Source organism: Oncorhynchus tshawytscha, linkage group LG33 (assembly GCF_018296145.1).
Source record: "Oncorhynchus tshawytscha isolate Ot180627B linkage group LG33, Otsh_v2.0, whole genome shotgun sequence".
Lineage (NCBI taxonomy): Eukaryota > Metazoa > Chordata > Actinopteri > Salmoniformes > Salmonidae > Oncorhynchus > Oncorhynchus tshawytscha.
In genome coordinates, this window is record NC_056461.1 from 23,803,761 (window position 1) to 23,824,253 (window position 20,493).

Here is a 20,493-nt window from a genome sequence, read left to right on the forward strand (position 1 = left end):
GAGTTTTCATCTGTATCTTTCGAAGTTGTCTACATACCACCACAGACCGATGCTGGCACTAAAATCACACTCAATGAGCTGTATACCGCCATAAGCAAACAGGAAAACGCTCATCCAGAGAGGCGTCACTCCTAGTGGCCGAGGACTTTAAATCACTTAAATCAGTTTTGCCTAAATTCTATCAGCATGTTTTAAATGTGAAACCAGAGGGAAAACAACTCTAGACCCCCTTTACTCCACACACAGAGACGCTCACAGAGCTCTCCCTCGCCTGACCATAATTATATCCTCCTGATTCCTGCTTACAAGCAAAAATTAAAGCAGGAAGCAGTGACTCGGTCCATAAAAAGTGGTCAGATGAAGCAGATGCTAAACTACAGGACTGTTTTCCTAGCACAGACTGGATTATGTCCTGGGAATCTTCCAAAGGCATTGAGGAGTACACCACATCAGTCACTGGCTTCATCAATAAGTGCATTGAAGATGTCATCCCCACAGTGACTGTACGTACATACTACAACCAGAAGCCATGGATTACAGGCAACATTCATACTGAGCTAAAGGGTAGAACTGCCGCTTTCCAGTAGCGGGACTCTAACACGGAAGCTTATAAGATATCCTGCTATGCCCTCCGACGAACCATCAAACAGGCAAGGCGTCAATACAGGACAAAGATCGAATCATACTACAATGGCTCCAATGCTCGTCGGATGTGGCAGGACTTGCAAACTATAACAGACTACAAAGGGAAGCAGAGCCGAGAGCTGCCCAGTGACACAAGCCTACCAGACGAGCTAAATAACTTCTATGCTAACTTCGAGGCACGTAACACTGAAACATGCATGAGAGCATCAGCTGTTCCAGATGACAGTGTGATCACGCTCTCTGCAGCCGATGTGAGTAAGACTTTTAAACAGGTCAACATTCACAAGGCAGCAGGGCCAGAAGGATTACCAGGACATGTACTTCGAGCATACGCTTACCATTCTGGCAAGTGTCTTCACTGATATTTTCAACCTCTACCTATCTGAGTCTGTAATACCAACATGTTTCAAGAAGACCACCATAGTCCCTGTGCCTAAGAACACTAATGTAACCTGCCTAAACGACTACCGACCCATAACATTCATGTCTGTAGCCATGAAATGCTTTGAAAGGCTGGTCATGACTACCGACCTGTAGCACTCACGTTTGTAGCCATGAAATGCTTTGAAAGGCTGGTCATGGCTCACATCAACATCATTATTCCAAGAACCCTAGACCCACTCCAATTTGCATACTGCCCCAAAAGATCCACAGATGATGCAATCTCTATTACACTCCACACTGCCCTTTCACACCTGGACATAAGGAACACCTATGTGAGAGTGCTATTCATTGACTACAGCTCAGCGTTCAACACCATAGTGCCCTCAAAGCTCATCACTAACCTAAGGACCCTGGGACTAAACACCTCCCTCTGAAACTGAATCCTGGACTTCCTGACAGGCCGCCCCCAGCTGGTGAAGCTAGGTAGCAACACATCTGCCACGCTGATACTCAACATGGGGGCCCCTCAGGGGTGCATGCTCAGTCCCCTCCTGTACTCCCTGTTCACTCATGACTCATGGCCAGGCACGACTCCAACACCATCATTAAGTTTGATGATGACACAATAGTCGTAGGCCTGATCACCGACAATGATGAGACAGCTTATAGGGAGGAGGTCAGAGACCTGACCATGTGGTGCAAGGACACCAACCTCTCCCTCAACGTGATCAAGACAAAGGAGACGATTGTGGACAACAGGAAAAGGAGGACCGAGCACGCCCCCATTCTCATTGACGAGGCTGTAGTGGAGCAGGTTGAGAGCTTCAAGTTCCTTGTCGTCCACATCACCAACAAACTAACATGGTCCAAGCACACCAAGACAGTCGTGAAGAAGGCATGACAAAACCTATTCCCTCTCAGGAGACTGAAAAGATTTGGCATGGGTTCTCAGATCCGTCAAAGGTTTTACAGCTGCACCATCGAGAGCATCCTGACGGGTTGCATCACTGCCTGGTATGGCAACTGCTCGGCCTCTGACCATAAGGCACATGTGATCAAAAACAAGCTACATGTGGACAGTACCAAAACAAATGATCTCATGATTCTGTCTCTTCGCAGTAAATTCTGCAGAGCTGGGATGATTGTATTCCCCACATATATATGGGGCTCCCGAGTGGCGCAGCGGTCGGAAGTACCACTGCATCTCAGTGCTAGAGGTGTCGCTACACACCCTGGTTCAATTCCAGGCTGAATCACAACCACTGTCCCATAGGGTGGTGAACAATTAGCCCAGCATTGTCCGGGTTTGGCCTTCATTGTAAATGAGAATTTGTTCTTATTAACTGACTTGCCTAAACTAAAGGGAAAAAAACACACTACCGGTCAAAAGTTATATTACATCTACTCATTCAAGTTTCTTTCTTTATTTGTACTATTTTCAACATTGTATAATAATAGTGAAGACATATAACCTATGAAACAACACATATGGAATCATGTAGTACCCCAAAAAGTGTTAACCCTAACCCTATTTGAGAAGTAGCCACCATTTGCCTTGATGACAGCTTTGCACACTCTTGGCCTTCTCTCAACTAGCTTCAGTTCTGTTGTGACAAGGTAGGGGTGGTATACAGAAAATAGCCCTATTTGGTAAAAGACCAAGTCCATATTTTGTCAAGAACAGCTCAAATAAGCAAAGTGAAATGACAGTCCATCATACTTTAACATATGAAGGTCAGTCAATCCGGAACATTTCAAGAACTTAGAAAGTTTCTTCAAGTGCAGTCACAAAAACCATCAAGCGCTTTGATGAAACTGGCTCTCATAAGGACTACCACAGGAACGGAAGACCCAGAGTAAACTCTGCTGCAGAGGATAAGTTCATTAGTTACCAGCCTCAGAAATTGCAGCCCAAATAAATGCTTCACAGAGATCAAGTAACAGACACATCACAACATTAACTGTTCAAAGGAGTCTGCATGTTGTTGCAAAGAAACCACTACTAAAGCACACCAAAAATAAGAAGACACTGTGATTTATTTAGAATTCACATCTTGCTGTGATTGGGAGTTCCATAGGGTGGCGCACAATTGGCCCAGCATCGTCTGGGTTTGGCCAGGGTAGGCAGTCATTGTAAATAAGAATGTGTTCTTTACATACTTGCCTAGTTATCAAATCAAATCGAATTTTATTTGTCACATACACATGGTTAGTAGATGTTAATGCGAGTGTAGCGAAATGCTTGTGCTTCTAGTTCCGACAATGCAGTAATAACCAACAAGTAATCTAACTAACAATTCCAAAACTACTGTCTTATACACACAAGTGTAAGGGGATAAAGAATATGTACATAAAGATATATGAATGAGTGATGGTACAGAGCGGCATAGACAAGATACAGTAGATGGTATCGAGTACAGTATATACATATGAGATGAGTATGTAAACAAAGTGGCATAGTTAAAGTGGCTAGTGATACATGTATTACATAAAGATGCAGTAGATTATATAGAGTACAGTATATACATATGCATATGAATAATGTAGGGTATGTAAACATTATATTAGGTAGCATTGTTTAAAGTGGCTAGTGATATATTTTACATCATTTCCCATCATTTCCCATTATTAAAGTGGCTGGAGTTGAGTCAGTGTGTTGGCAGCAGCCACTCAATGTTAGTGGTGGCTGTTTAACAGTCTGATGGCCTGTTTTTCAGTCTCTCGGTCCCAGCTTTGATGCACCTGTACTGACCTCGCCTTCTGGATGATAGCGGTGTGAACAGGCAGTGGCTCGGGTGGTTGATGTCCTTGATGATCTTTATGGCCTTCCTGTAACATCGGGTGGTGTAGGTGTCCTGGAGGGCAGGTAGTTTGTCCCCGGTGATGCGTTGTGCAGACCTCACTACCCTCTGGAGAGCCTTACGGTTGTGGGCGGAGCAGTTGCCGTACCAGGCGGTGATACAGCCCGCCAGGATGCTCTCGATTGTGCATCTGTAGAAGTTTGTGAGTGCTTTTGGTGACAAGCCAAATTTCTTCAGCCTCCTGAGGTTGAAGAGGCACTGCTGCGCCTTCTTCACGATGCTGTCTGTGTGGGTGGACCAATTCAGTTTGTCTGTGATGTGTATGCCGAGGAACTTAAAACTTGCCACCCTCTCCACTACTGTTCCATCGATGTGGATAGGGGGGTGTTCCCTCTGCTGTTTCCTGAAGTCCACAATCATCTCCTTAGTTTTGTTGACGTTGAGTGTGAGGTTATTTTCCTGACACCACACACCGAGGGCCCTCACCTCCTCCCTGTATTGCCGTCTCGTCGTTGTTGGTAATCAAGCCTACCACTGTTGTGTCGTCTGCAAACTTGATGATTGAGTTGGAGGCGTGCGTGGCCACGCAGTCGTGGTTGAACAGGGAGTACAGGAGAGGGCTCAGAACGCACCCTTGTGGGGCCCCAGTGTTGAGGATCAGCGGGGTGGAGATGTTGCCTACCCTCACCACCTGGGGGCGGCCCGTCAGGAAGTCCAGTACCCAGTTGCACAGGGCGGGGTCGAGACCCAGGGTCTTAATGACGAGCTTGGAGGGTACTATGGTGTTAAATGCTGAGCTGTAGTCGATGAACAGCATTCTCACATAGGTATTCCTCTTGTCCAGGTGGGTTAGGGCAGTGTGGTTGAGATTGCATCGTCTGTGGACCTATTTGGGCGGTAAGCAAATTGGAGTGGGTCTAGGGTGTCAGGTAGGGTGGAGGTGATATGGTCCTTGACTAGTCTCTCAAAGCACTTCATGATGACGGAAGTGAGTGCTACGGGGCGGTAGTCGTTTAGCTCAGTTACCTTAGCTTTCTTGGGAACAGGAACAATAGTTAAAAGGTTAAATAAAAAATGCATTAAAAAAAATAGAATTTGTTTTTAACAGGACAATGACCCAACACACCTCCAGGCTGTGTAAGGGCTATTTGACCAAGAAGGAGAGTGAGAATGCTGCATCAGATGACCCAACCTCAACCCAATCGAGATGGTTTGGGATGAGTTGGACCGCAGAGTGAAGGAAAAGCAGCCAACAAGTGCTTAGCATATGTGAGAACTCCTTCAAGACTGTTGGAAAAGCCTTCCAGATTAAGCTGGTTGAGAGAATGCCAAGAATGTCAACAAGGCAAAGGGTGGCTACTTTGAAGAATCTCAAATATAAAATGTATTTTGGTTAGTTTAACATTTTTTTGGTTACTACACGATTCCATGTGTTATTTTATAGTCGGTGTTTTCACTATTCTTCTAGAATGTAGAAAATAGTAAAAATAAAGAAAAACCCTGTGAAAAAGACGGGTATTGTATATTGTGGTGTCATTGGAAGGTCCCAAAAAATAGTCAAAGACTCCAGCCACCAAAGTCATAGACTGTATTCTCTGCTACCACACGGCAAGTGGTAACAGAGCGCCAAATCTAGGTCCAAACAGCTTCTACCCCCAAGCCATAAGACTGCTGAACAATTAATCAAATGCCACCCAATTAATCAAATGCCAAGGCTGCTACTCGCTGTTTATTATCTATGAATATTCACTTTAGCCCTACCTACATGTACAAATGACTTCGATTAACATGTACCCCTACACCGGTACACCCTGTACAGTGGCTTGCGAAAGTATTCACCCCACTTGGCATTTTTCCTATTTTGTTGCCTTATAACATGGAATTAAAATGGATTTTTGGGGGGTTTGTATCTTTTGATTTACACAACATGCCTACCACTTTGAAGATGCAAAATATGTTTTATTGGGAAATAAGACAAAAAAACAGAAAAATTGAGCGTGCATAACTATTCTACCCCCCAAAGTCAATACTTTGTAGAGCCACCTTTTGCAGCAATTTCAGCTGCAAGTCTCTTGGGGTATGTCTCTACAAGCTTGGCACATCTAGCCACTGGGATTTTTGCCCATTCTTCAAGGCAAAACTGCTCCAGCTCCAAGATGGAGGGGTTCCGCTGGTGTACAGCAATCTTTAAGTCATACCACAGAATCTCAATTGGATTGAGGTCTCGGCTTTGACAAGGTCATTCCAAGACATTTAAATGTTCCCCTTAAACCACTCAAGTGTTGCTTTAGCAGTATGCTTAGGGTCATTGTCCTGCTGGAAGGTGAACCTCCGTCCAAGCCTCAAATCTCTGGAAGACAGAAACAGGTTTTCCTCAAGAATTTCCCTGTATTTAGCACCATCCATCATTCCTTCAATTCTGACCAGTTTCCCAGTCAGTGCTGATGAAAAACATCCGCACAGCATGATGCTGCCACCACCATGCTTCAATGTGGGGTGGGTGTACTCAGGGAGATGAGAGGTGTTGGGTTTGCACCAGACATAGCATTTGCCTTGATGGCCAAAAAGCTACATTTTAGTCTCATCTGACCAGAGTACCTTCTTCCATATGTTTGGGGTGTCTCCCACATGCCTTTTGGCGAACACCAAACGTGTTTGCTTATTTTTTCTTTAAGCAGTGGCTTTTTTCTGGCCACTCGTCCATAAAGCCCAGCTCTGTGGAGTGTATGGCTTTAAGTGGTCCTATGGACAGATACTCCAATCTCCGCTGTGGAGCTTTGCAGCTCCATCAGGGTTATCTTTGGTCTCTTTGTTGTCTCTCTGATTAATGCCCTCCTTGCCTGGTCCGTGAGTTTTGGTGGGCGACCATCTCTTGGCAGGTTTGTTGTGGTGCCTTACTCTTTTCATGATTTAATAATGGATTTAATGGTCCTTCGTGGGATGTTCAAAGTTTTGGATATTTGTTTATAACCCAACCCTGATCTGTTTCTCCACAACTTTGTCCCTGACCTGTTTGGTCTTCATAGTGGCGCTTGCTTGGTGGTGCCCCATGCTTAGTGGTGTTGCAGACTCTGGGGCCTTTCAGAACAGGTGTATATATACTGAGATCATGTGACAGATCATGTGACACTTAAATAAAGTCCATCTGTGTGCAATCTAACAAATTATGTGACTTCTGAAGGTAATTGGTTGCACTAGATCTTATTTAGGGGCTTCATAGCAAAGGGGGTGAATACATATGCACCCACCACTTTTCAGTTTTAAAAAATGTTATTTTTTTTCATTTCACTTCACCAATTTGGACTACTTTGTGATCTTATTCTCAAGTGACTGGACATTTGCCAATAGAAAGGAGGGGAGTGCTGGTCGATATTCTCTTTGTTAAAATTTCACCCGGATGCCGGCATGTCTCCCGTGTCTACACCTGAGCTGTTTTGGGAGCCAATGAAATAAAGAAATGGGGTGTGGTGTATTTCATTCAGAGAAGGATTCTCCCCCACAATTGATTACCATCTGGTTTTAAATGCCAGGTCCTTCTCCCCAGGATATAAGTGGCTTCTGGGACTTAATTAATCCAGACCAGAAGTGTAGGGCCTCCCGAGTGGCGCAGTGGTCTAACACATTGCATCACAAGTGCTAGCTGTGCCACTAGAAACCCTGGTTTGAGTCCAGGCTCTGTCACAGCTGACTGCAACTGGGAGACCCATGGGGCGGTGCACAGTTGGCCAAGCATCGTCTGGGTTTGGCCGGCAGGGATGTTTTTGTCCCATCTCGCACTAGCGACTCCTGTGGTGGGCTGGGCGCAATGCACACTGACACGGTCGACAGGTGTACCGTGCTTCCTCCAACACATTGGTGCTGCTGTTTTCAGTGTTAAGCGGCATTGGGTCAAGAAGCAGTGCGGCTTGGCTGGGTTGCGTTTCGGAGGACGCACAGCTCTCGACCGTCGCCTCTCCCAAGTCTGTACGGGAGTTGCAATGATGGGACAAGACTTTAACTACCAATTGGATACCACGAAATTGGGGAGAAAAAGGGGCAAAAAAATATTACAAAACAGACCAGCAATTTAAAACGCTTCAGAGACCACCCGTCAAATTAATATTTATTCACTTTTTAACTCATAACATTTCTCATAGCCGCTCCGAAACATTGGGAAGAAATAGAATTAACTCATTAGCTAATCATTCATTAGAGCAAGGCTCCTCTGCTCTTTAAAATCGCTACAAGAGAGAACAGGATTAATGAAAAGTAGCTGGGTGTACTTTCCATTATGACTAGTCATCTGTTTGCATTGTAGTCTTATCCATAGTTTGTACTGCATTAATATTGTAGTCATTTAGTACTTAGGCCTCAAGTAATTTCTACCTGGATTGTGATATTTCCACAGTATCTTTTTCACATGGTCAAATAAAACCAAAGAATAAACAAAGACACGAGTTCGACTGAATTCCATTCAGCCTTGGAGTCTTGGAGCAATGTCTCAATGCTCCACATCAATACATCCATCCTGACTATCACGGCGGACTGACGCAGTCACTGACTCTCGGAGAGCATCAGTGGGTAGCTCGGCACTACAGGAATTTGCCCCAACCAAAACACTTTGCATAATTATCAGACTCCATTATTCATGAGGTCTGACAGACACTTCCCCGTGTTGCAGGAACTCATCATTAGCCCGATACAATAACTCATTAGATTTATTCTGCAGAAACTCAATCTAATCACTCATACAATGATACATTCCCTTCGTTAATGTTCTCAAAAGTTATTATGTAGTTCCTGGTGTGATGTTAAATAGTAATTAAGACTGATTAATCATTCAGTATGCCTGCGCTCCCAGCGGAAGAAAACAATCACTGCTACAGCTCAGTTGGTTGGGTTTGTTTTACCCCTTACACTCCTGAGTGAAAATGGGCCTATACGGATATGGCCAAATTGAAATGTTTTTAACAGAAGAACTATAAAAAGCATATGCATGACCATGGCAGCAATTGAAAGAGAACACTTTGGAGATTATGGGGAAATTATCAGACCTAAGGTGAGGACACAACAGTTCACCTGACACAAGACTGAATCCAAACTTTGCACGGTTGATTTTACGTGCATTTTACATTTACTGTACTTCTGGATACATTCAGTAATATAACATAATATATTTATGAATATTCATTGAAATTTTAGAGTAGGTACACGATAATGAAAAATGATTACAGGGTTAGGGTTACATGGGTTTGAGTGAGGTCTAACTGGTGTCTCCAAGTGGCAACACACCTCTCCAAACTGTGCAGAGTGACAAAGTAATTTCAAGGCACTTTTATGACTCAAAGAAAGAGCCTTCAACTATGTGATTTTTTTAAATGAGCTTTCCTAGTTTTGTGATTGAGGAACTGAAGCAAGGACACTTTCGTTTGGAACAGCCTCCATCACCATTACACAATCCAAAAATGTTCCATTATAAATCTCAATCTGGGTCAGGTGGGCATAATTTGATAGCTAGCCATGTCATAAAATATGATCTTACAGTGTTAGGCTTTCAAAAGGCACTTCTGACAAACAAATGGTCATTTTGGTGTGGATAGAAATGGACTCATGAGTGCACTCAAGTATGCAGCTGCAAAGTTTCTTCACAATATGACAAACATAAGCTCATTCTGTTCAGGACAACCCAGGGTATAACGCATGTCATCCTTGTAACTGTGGATCATAAACGTTGATACTGTAAATGAAATTAGTTTTAGTGAAGTGAAGCACACATTTGGACTACACAGGTGTGTAGTTTGCTTGTTGACGTCAAAGAGGTATTTATTATAATCCTCAAAGTCTCATCCTTCAGAACACATCAACTGCTCTCGATGTACAGCATTTCCCTCACTTAGACAACAACAAATATGCAATTAGCGGGAGGGATAGGGGCATCTTTTCCTGTGCGGTGCTCAAGTTTATAACAACTGTCAGTCAAAAACCCATACAGAGCTGTGAAGCGGAGAACCTGAGCTTTGACGTCATGAATAGCATGTTACTATACAGCCACTGCGTTCCAATTTTGCCGCTTATCAATGACAAAATCTGCCATTTTCAACCCGTATATGGAATGACAGGGGCTGTGAGTGGAAAGGGCTACAGCAGAATGATCTATTTTTCACTGAATAACATTAATAGACATCCTTCCACAGCAGAGTTGCTTTATCATAATATACGAAGGAGATACAGTACTGCGGCAATGTCTACAATAAGTATCTGTTTAAAAACAGAGAAAAGATCTTTAGTGGATCATTATTCCTTCCTGGTCATACAGTGTTCATTGTTCACTATGCGCAGACTGTGGTCTCAAGTCAAAGTTTTCAAGAGTAGGTAACTAGAGCATGAAGGGCATTTTCATGTGCCTGCAACAGGAGTTAATTTGCTGGGCCCAGATGTCCATTCACGCAGCTGACAGCTATATTAGTGAGGAGAGATTAGACATGCTTGTTTTTCACACTCACACACACACACACAAAGACCTTCACAAGACGCATACAGTCACCTCAAAAATAATTTTGGCTACCCTCGCTATGCCCCCAAAGGATGACTATGCCCCCAACCACAGGCGTTGAGTGGTCACTGAATGGTTAGATGAGCAGGTAAACGATGTAAACCATATGACATTGCCGTAACAGTCATCTTAACCCAACTGAACACTTAAGGAGATTCTGGAGTGGCACCGAAGACAACGTCATCCACCACCATCAACAAAACACCAAATTATGAAGAATGGTCCCTCCAATAGAGTTCCAGACACTTGTAGAATCTATGCCGAGGTGCATTGAAGTTGTCCTGGCTCGTGGTGGCCCAACACCCTTCTTAGGGATCCAAATTAAAGCTTTACTTCTTGTTAATCCAGCCACCATGTCAGAGTTCAAAAAGGCTTTACGGCAAAAGCAAACCATACTATTATCTGAGGACTGCACCCCATCAAACAAACACATGACAATCTTATTTCAACCCGCCAGGGGCGACACAAAACTCTTTTGAAATATAATATTTATAAATATATATAAATATATAAATATAATTATTTGGCCACGCAAGCCACCTTTGGGGCTGGCGTCGAAATAAAGGATGCATTTATAGAAAATAACATTATACCTACTGTAAATGATGGTGGTGGATATTTGATGTTATGGGGCTGTTTTGCTTCCACTGGTCCTGTGACCCTTGTTAAGGTCAACAGCATCATGAACTCTACCAAGAACCAGGACATTTTAGCCAAAAACCTGATTGCCTCAGCTAGGAGCAGGGCCATAGCCAGGATCAGAGTTTTAGTGAGGAGGGGGGTTAATAAAGTTGAAGCTCATTTACTGAATTTCTATAAAATGTAAAAACTCTAAATGTTGTTTGGAGAACATCAAAAACAAGCAAAAATGTCCCCAGACATTATCACATTGGTTGCTGTAGCTTCATTCACCTTGATCTACAAACAAATAGCCTAGTAGCTATACAAATAGCCACTACACACTGCATCACATTAACTCAGCACTGGGACCAAAAACCATAATTTAATACTTACAGAGGGATCTGTTAGTAGTAACAGTATTTTATAAACAAAAGGTAAAGAAATAAGTTCGCTTTAGAGAACACATTTTTGAAGAGAATGCAGTTTAAAGCAAATTTACAGCAATTCTACACATTTTGCCATGTTAATATGATATCTGAGTGAGAGTGACTTAACAAAATACATGAGGGACCCCTGGAGGTGCGTGCCCGGTCGGTAATTTGGCCATGATTAATACAAGTTTACTGTAGATAGCTGGCTAGACTAACTAGACTAATTTAATCATCTAAAAATGTTTTACTTGCATGGGCTAACTGAGTGACAGTGAGTGATATACAGGTAACTGCCAAAATAAAGGAACCACCAACATAAAGTGTCCTAATAAGGTGTTGGACCAACATGAGCTAGAACTGCTTCTGGAACTCTATCGTGACACCATTCTTCCATGAGAAATTCCATAATTTGTTATTTTGTTGATGGTGGTGAAAAAGCTGCCTCAAGTGTTAAATTGGGTTGAGATCTGGTGACTGAGATGGCCATGGCTTATATAGTTTTCATGCTCCTCAACCCTGTGGACGGGGGCATTGTCAAACTATGGGGGAAAAGCCATGTTAGACACAATAATGCCCTGCCCAGCATTTTTATACACGACCCTAAGCATGATGGGATGCTAATTGCTTAATTAACCCAGGAACCACACCTGTTTTCACCAGCCTTGCGCATGGTGTCCCCGGTTCGCCAGCACAGCCCAGTGCGGGCTATTCCACCTCGCCGCACTGGCATGGCGATCGGGAGCATTCAACCAGGTAAGGTTGGGCAGGCTCGGTGCTCAAGAGCTCCAGTGCGCCTGCACGGTCCGGTCTATCCTGTACCACCTCCACGCACCAGCCCTCCGGTGGCAGCCCCCGCACCAGGCTGTCTCTCTGTCTTCTGCCTACAGGGTCTCCCAACCAGCCTTCCTCCTCTCCAGCGCCGCTAGAGTCTCCCGTCTGTCCAGAGCCGCTAGAGTCTCCCGTCTGTCCAGAGCCGCTAGAGTCTCCCGTCTGTCCTGAGCCGCTAGAGTCTCCCGTCTGTCCTGAGCCGCTAGAGTCTCCCGTCTGTCCTGAGCCGCTAGAGTCTCCCGTCTGTCCTGAGCCGCTAGAGTCTCCCGTCTGTCCTGAGCCGCTAGAGTCTCCCGTCTGTCCTGAGCCGCTAGAGTCTCCCGTCTGTCCTGGGCCGCTAGAGTCTCCCGTCTGTCCTGGGCCGCTAGAGTCTCCCGTCTGTCCTGAGCCACCAGTCTGTCCTGAGCCGCTCAGCCAGCCAGGAGCCGCCGGAGTCTCCCGTCAGCCAGCCAGGAGCTCGCTGGGGCCGCTAGCCGTCTGCCAGCCAGGAGCCACCAGTCTGTCCTGAGCCGTCAGCCAGCCAGGAGCCGCCGGAGCCGTCAGCCAGCCAGGAGCCGCCGGAGCCGTCAGCCAGCCAGGAGCCGCCGGAGCCGTCAGCCAGCCAGGAGCCGCCGAAGCCGTCAGCCTGCCAGGAGCCGCCGGAGCCGTCAGCCAGCCAGGAGCCGCCGGAGCCATCAGCCAGCCAGGAGCCGCCCTTCAGTCCGGAGCCTCAGTCCTGAGCTGCCCTTCAGTCCGGAGCTGCCCTTCAGTCCGGAGCTGCCCCTAAGTCCAGTGGGGCCCTTTAGTAGGGTTGCCAGTCCTAGGTCAGTGGCGAGGGTCGCCGCTTTAAAGAGGCCACGGAGGCGGGCGAAGAGGCGCACTAGAACTTTGGTGAAGTGGGGTCCACGTAGTTTGCTTAGTTTGCTTTGTATGTTTCTATGTTTTGTTTGGTCAGGGTGTGTTCTGAGTGGGCATTCTATGTTGTATGTCTAGTTTGTCTGTCTCTGTGTTCGGCCTGATATGGTTATCAATCAGAGGCAGGTGTTAGTCGTTGTCTCTGATTGGAAACCATATTTAGGTAGCCTGTTTTGTCATTTTGGGTTGTGGGTGATTGTCTATGTTAGTTGCTTGTGTCAGCACATTTCGTATATAGCTTCACAGTCGTTGTTCACTTATTGATTTGTTCAGTTTACTTCATGTTTTCGTCATCCATTTAAATAATGCATTCACACCACACTGCGCTTTGGTCCGCTTCTTACGATGATCGTGACATGCTGATGCTCTAGATACTCAACTAGTCTAAAGAAGGCCAGTTTTATTGCTTCTTTTATCAGAACAACAGTTTTCAGCTGTGCTAACATAATTGAAAAAGGGTTTTCTAATGATCAATTTGCCTTTTAAAATGATAACCTTGGATTAGCTAACACAACGTGACATTGGAACACAGGAGTGATGGTTGTTGATAATGGGCCTCTGTATACCTATGGAGATATTCCATTAAAAATCAGCCTAATCCAGCTACAATAGTCATTTACAACATGAACAATATCTACACTGTATTTCTGATCAATTTGATGTTATTTTAATGGCCATTTTTTAAACATTTTCTTTCAAATAACAGGACATTTCTAAGTGACCCCAAACTTTTGAACGGTAGTGTCATTTGCTTCCCTCATTTACTCAAGTACTTCCATTATTTTGTCAGTTACCTGTATATGAGGAAAACTGCTGATGAACAACCATGTTTTGAAATTGCACCTTGTGTATTCTACTATTCTAACTCATCAGTCAGTTGAGACCCCGAAGTTTCGAAAAAAACAATGATCATGATAATTATCGAGGTCCGGACCTCGGTGTTCTCATATGTAGCTAAGGCCCTGGCCAGAAGGCTGAAACTTGTTCAGAAGTGAATCTTCGAGCAAGACAATGACCCCAAGCACACATCAAATCCACAAAGAAATGGTAAATTGACAACAAAATAAAAATTTGCCATGGCCATCTCAGTCTCCGGACTTGAATCCCATTGAAAATGTAGTTTGAATTGAAGACCACAGTCCATAAGAGCACTCTGAAGGATATTAAGGATCTGGAAAGATTATGTATGGAGGAATGGTCTAAGATCCCTCCTAATGTGTTCTCCATTCTCAAAACGTTAAAGAAAAAGGCTCAGTGTCATTATTCTCGCAAGGTGAGGGTGCACAAAGTAGCTAATCTTTTTGTTAAACAAAATCTCTCTCTCAGCAAGGGCCCGATTTCGTCTTAGGAAATGTAAGCCTTTCCTAAGCACACCTTTCCTAAGCACACCTTTCCTACCCACTTCTCAGTAGTTGGTTTTACCTTATGCAGGTTCGTAAACAGGCTTTGCAGGCGTGGTTCTCTTGCACACGCTGAATACATGTAATTAAACCGCTGAAAACCATCCCACTTGCTGGCCTACGGACTTTTGTGTGGAGTTTTCATTCAATAAGTGTTTCAGTACATTTATCTTAACCCTTCCCTTTAAATACGGCATTCCTTTAATTGCAATTTTGGAGTTAGGAAAGTATGTATGAATCACAAAAAAAAATGTTTGTGGAGCTTTTACACGTACAATATATTGATGAATAAAAAATAAAGTTGTTTGATTCATCCTGAAAGTTGTCATATTCAGGTGCAATCCATGACATATTGGAACAATTTTAAATAAGGGTTGAACAATCATACAAATCTACCCTTTCCCTCACTAGTTATGGAACTGTATGACAAAGGTCCAGTCATTGTGAACCGTGCGCCAGGCTCCAGGTTTAACTTCATAGGTGTGGTCTGAGTTCTGTACTGATTCAAATAGGCTACATGTCCCAAATTATTGCACAGCGTTGGCCTAATATGATCCACTAATGCCAGTGACCCTTAGGAACAACTACACTGATGTGACAGAGGAAAGGCAAGTAAACGGAATGAAATGATGCAGAGCCCCCACCTGTTTTGAGCTCCACATTTTATTATGAAATGAAATAACAAAAATGGGGTGGGGGTGGTTGCCTGTTTTGCATGTTATTTTGGCGTTAATACGTGTCTCATATCAGTTCCCAAACAATGTCAAACTAAGTTTAAATATTTTTTTTGTTAATAAAGCCTCCATACAAACATGGTCTCTTTTTTCCCTTTCTTGAGTAAAGCAGCTCCAAAATGCAGGTGTTTCAGCCTAGCTCAGTGCTTTCTGTGGTGGTGGGGCAGCCAGCGGGAAATATGGAGCGTAGGGGTTGGTAATGTTCTCTAGTGGTGCCGTGATTGGCTCAATGTTCTGTCAATCATGGAGACACTATGTCACTGCCAAATCTAAGGGCAGAGCTAAAAAATTCACGCCCCTTGGGTGCTGCCATAGGGTTACATTAGAAGTGCGTATCCAAGAAGGCTCAAGGTCATTGGCCACAGATAAAATATGTAAAATCACATTATATCTACAGTAGCTTTGATTGGGCCAATCATGTCAACATCATACTTTCAAAATCTTAGCTAGCACTCATCATGAATCAAGTCGACAATCTACTGGCAAATCCTTATCATATGATGAGAAATAATGAAGTGAATTTATAGATACGTTGTATCAGTGCTCATCGGCTATTGGATATAAACATTACACTCATTCAACAATGAGTGGTTGGAAAGGAATCAGTGGCTATCTGTAAACATTTCAAAGCAATCACTAGCCTTCTATTAGTGGAGTGGGTGTGTGGGTCTCTTTTTCCAAGCGTAAAATGATAAACATTTATCATTGGCACTGTCAATCCTGCATGAACTCAGAACTGGGAAATCTGACTTGAGTGAGATCAAGACAACTGGCAACTCAGGAAAAAAAATGTAGCTCCGACTGGGAAACTACATTTTGAACGGTCATCCAACTGGGAGTTGTATGTCGTGAACTCAGGCCTCTTTCTAGAGCTACGACCTGATGATCACTGAAGTCATTATGATTGGACCTTGTATTTATCCGAGTCTTGAAAGAAACATATATCCAGAGAATGCCAGACTTTGATGACAAACCACCGCGACACCTTCCTGTTCAAGTGAGCACAGCACAACATGGTGAGTCCAAATGTCTTGTATGCTGCTGCATAAATTCTGTAATATGTCAGGGAGATATGTATACTGTAGCTAAGAAAGTAATATGAAGTGTAAGTTGTGTTGTAAACTTTTAGTAGCCCTTGTGCCTCACCCTAATAATTTGCTCTATTTTCCACTCTTAATTTTGCCTACTGTTCTGACTTGGTGGTGCACATGTAGCCTATAACCTGTTTTAGAGAAATGTAATCATTGAATACTGTAAGAGCTTCATTGCTTATAGGCCCCCTTTATTTATCCTACGGTTCTGACTTGGTGTACAGGGAAAACACTTTAAGAATGGCCCATGTTCTGAATTATGTCGCTATACATTTCAGAAGTGCTAAACAAATATTTATATTGACTATGTCCGTCCTAGCTTGCTCATTTAAATTTTCATCGAAATTGCCTCTTATCGTCCCCCTATGCCATAGTACAGTATATACATCTCAATTGTCTGAAGAAACCACATTTGTTTAAGCAAGTCAGCCATATCCGCTATGTTTTTTTAAAGGCAGTAGATTAGGCTGAATGAACTGTTTCGCTGCCAGACAAGGCTCCGCTGATAGCCAGGTGTAGCATTGGTAAGGTGTTCGGACTGCTGTTGGTACTTTGCTTTTGGGACAGATTTTTGTGGGCACCGTTTGTCACCGTTATTGTGCAATTAATGTATTGTTTAGTGTTGTGTATGTAGTGGCTTTACTGGCATGCATCCACCAAGATTTACATGCAAAAATTGCAACTGGTCATGTTGATATGATTTTCAGTTTGCTTCCATATGACTGGTTTCACATTGGTCTCATAAGGGAAAATGATCTAAATTGCAATATCTATTTACAATTTACCTGGCTCTTATCAATAGCTCTTATCAACTTATAAATTACAGGGACCGGAAGGTTCGCGCGACCTTATTCATGGTTTCCTCATGGTGGAATTAAGTCAAGGTCAGAATTGGGCGTATCGGTAAACATACCTCCGCTACACTTTAATTTCTTAGATCTGCACCCGAACGAATAGCGGGTGAATAGCATGCTATTCAAGGTCAGAATACGCATAGAGAGAAAAGTGGATAAAAAGGGAATTCATGGATTTTTTTGCATTCAATTTATCTCAGTATTTGTATTATTTATTGTTTACAGTATTTTTTGGTTATCTTTATTAATGGTGCCAGTCATTTTAGAGGATATTGTACATGCATGCCACATGCACACACACACAGAGCCCACACAGCCCGCACACAGTCCCTCTGAGAGTCACAGTCTTCTGAAATGATGCCACCGGAATTGAGCAGGGAACATGTACTGTCCTTTCATAAAGGCATGTTGGCTCCGAGATGAATTGCTGTAACCCAAATGGCTGTAGCCTCTCTACTGTGCAGCCACAATGGCAAGTTCCCACTGTCACGCCCTGATCTGTTTCACATGTCCCTATGATTGTCTCCAACCCTTCCAGGTGTCGCTTATTTTCCCCAATGTATTTATCCCTGTGTTTCCTGTCTCTCTGTGCCAGTTCGTCATGTATGTTTCTAAGTCAACCAGCGGTTTTCCCATTCTCCTGCTTTTTGCATTCTCCTTTATCTTGTCCTCACGGTTTTGACCTTTGCCCGTTTCTGGATTTTGTACCTGCCTGCCTGACCATTCTGCCTGCCTTGACCACAAGCCTGTCTGCCTGACCATTCTGCCTGCCTTGACCATTCTGCCTGCCTTGACCACAAGCATGTCTGCCTGACCATTCTGCCTGCCTTGACCATTCTGCCTGCCTTGACCATTCTGCCTGCCTTGACCATTCTGCCTGCCTTGACCATTCTGCCTGCCTTGACCATTCTGCCTGCCTTGACCACAAGCCTGTCTGCTACTCTGTACCTCCTGGACTCTGATCTGGTTTTGACATTTTTGCCTGTCCACGACCATTCTCTTGCCCACCCCTTTGGATGAATAAACATTGTAAGACTCCAACCATCTCCCTCCTGTGTCTGAATTTGGGTCTCGCCTTGTGCCTTGATACCCACTTCATTTTATCTGGTCAATTTGGTGTTCTACTTCGGAACCAGAATTCAACTTGTAATTAAATCTATTCATCACCAGACCACTACTGAGTGATAGGCCGTCAAGATATAGAAACCGCACTATGGAGTAATTACCTTTTTTTCCCCAGTTAAAAATAAAGAAAAATATCGCCTAGCAGCACCAGCTTTCTAAAACGACCAATACAAATCATCCCTCTACCTATTTGTTCATAGGTTCGATAATGCCTCTTAAGGCCTCTTGCTAGGCTGTCTTTGTAAATAGAATATGTTCTTAATGGACTTGCCCGGTTAAATAAGGTATGATCAAGTGTTTGGTGAATGTAGCTTCCTGAGAAAGGTTCTGAAAGAACATTATTCAATATTAACTGTAAGGCACGGTAAGTGACACTGCTATAGAACTCAACATTATTCTCCACATTCTCCTCAGTTCAAGCTGATTCAAACGCATGTCCTAAATAATTGGCATTGTTATAGTAATCTTATTTCTGGGATAGAAACTTTGCAGTAGTAAGCACAGATGTACACTATTGCCAAGGGAGTGATCGACTCTCAATTAGGCATCTCCGCCAGAATAACAAATTAATTTCTACCTGTCGCCATGTTACATCCATGTGTTAATGTTGTGACAATTAGTACATGTACTGTATCACTTATGGACCACACACTAAAGTAGTTTTCAAACAATTATAAAACAAGAAATTGTTGGAAAGTGGCTTTTATCAATGTTGCCTGCCTATGCACTATTATGGAATATACAACGGGTGGGTCTAATCCTTGCTGTCTATCTCTCCGACATTTGCAACATTGTTTCAATATTCAAATTCAATATCTAGCTGTCCCATAGTAATTGTAATGACCCTGGGTTTATAAGTGCGGATATCGACTCTGCCACTCGAGCAGGCTTTTGGGGCACAGTCGATAGCGCGCTGGACTTCGGGCTAGAAGGTCGAGGGTTCGAGGCCTGCTCCCTGCCTGTTTTATTACATAATGAACGTGTCGGGACGAGACAGACTTGCAGCGTTTCATAGCCAGTCTAAATCATTTATAGGCTGGCATAATTTTTCTGGATATATACAAAGAAATGTCAATTGAAAAAAGGTACAGCCATCTTTCCAACTTCAGTTTGAAGTGATTGTGTTAGCTGTGTTGTTGGCTAACTCCTCTGAACAACAATTCTGACGAGAGAGCACATTTTCAATGCCAGGCTAAATCACGACTCATTAGCTCATTGTTATGGATATATCCAAATAAATGTATCTAGAAAACAGCTTATGCAAATGCAGCTACTTTGCTGTTATTCTGTCTGACGTGACTAAGTTAGCCGTAGATGGGATAAGAACGTTGCTAACCAGTATGGCAATGGAACATTTAGAATGAAAGACTAGGTCGAGTTCATAGACTGAACGACTGTGTCACGTCTCTGGCAACCGAACCAATAGAACAAATGACCAGCCGACTTGGGTAGCTACACTAGATTTGTGTGGGGACTATATCTTGTGGAAGGATGAAATAGTATGAATAAATTCATCAAAATAACGTTTTTAAAGAAAATATGTCAATCACTATTTGAATATGTTGGTAACCCGTTGTTTAAAGTGATAATGCCATCGAATCCAGTGTTTGGAAGATATATTGGCACGGTATACCGGCCCTTGACTTCAGCTCGGGCCTTACAACACCCGTGCCAATATATTCCCCAAACACTGGCTTCTCGAGCAGTATCACTTAAATATACAGTGTGTCAGACCGTGTTAGATTGAATGCATAACCATATCTATCCTTCAACAACCACTTAGTTATTGACATAATTTGCTGAGGTCAGTGACGGTATTTGTGCTGTGGCTAGCAGTTCTCTGTTGTGAGATGACAGGTTACATCTACAATGCTATGCACACTAACATGACCCAAGTGACACCTGGACATGAACGTTTTGAATGTGAAATAACGTGTGTGTCTATCAATCATGTTGTAATTCCAGAATGAAAAGTAAATGGTAAGACTCCTTATGGAAATTGGGAAAGAATGATAGACAAATTGCATTTGAGTTGTTTGCTAATGGAAGAATTTGCCATAAACCAGAGATCTGACATTTCAACAAACAAATACAGAGATGCTTTTAGAAGTAAACTGACCTTAGATCAGGTCTCAGGAAAGAAATATCCGCCC

At 43.4% G+C, this 20,493-nt stretch overlaps 1 protein-coding gene across 1 annotated transcript in view; it reads right to left on the reverse strand.

The window, feature by feature from the left end:
- LOC112231008 (astrotactin-2-like) overlaps positions 1-20,493 on the reverse strand; it is a 500,130-nt gene that overhangs the window by 271,200 nt on the left and 208,437 nt on the right. The window lies entirely within an intron of this gene.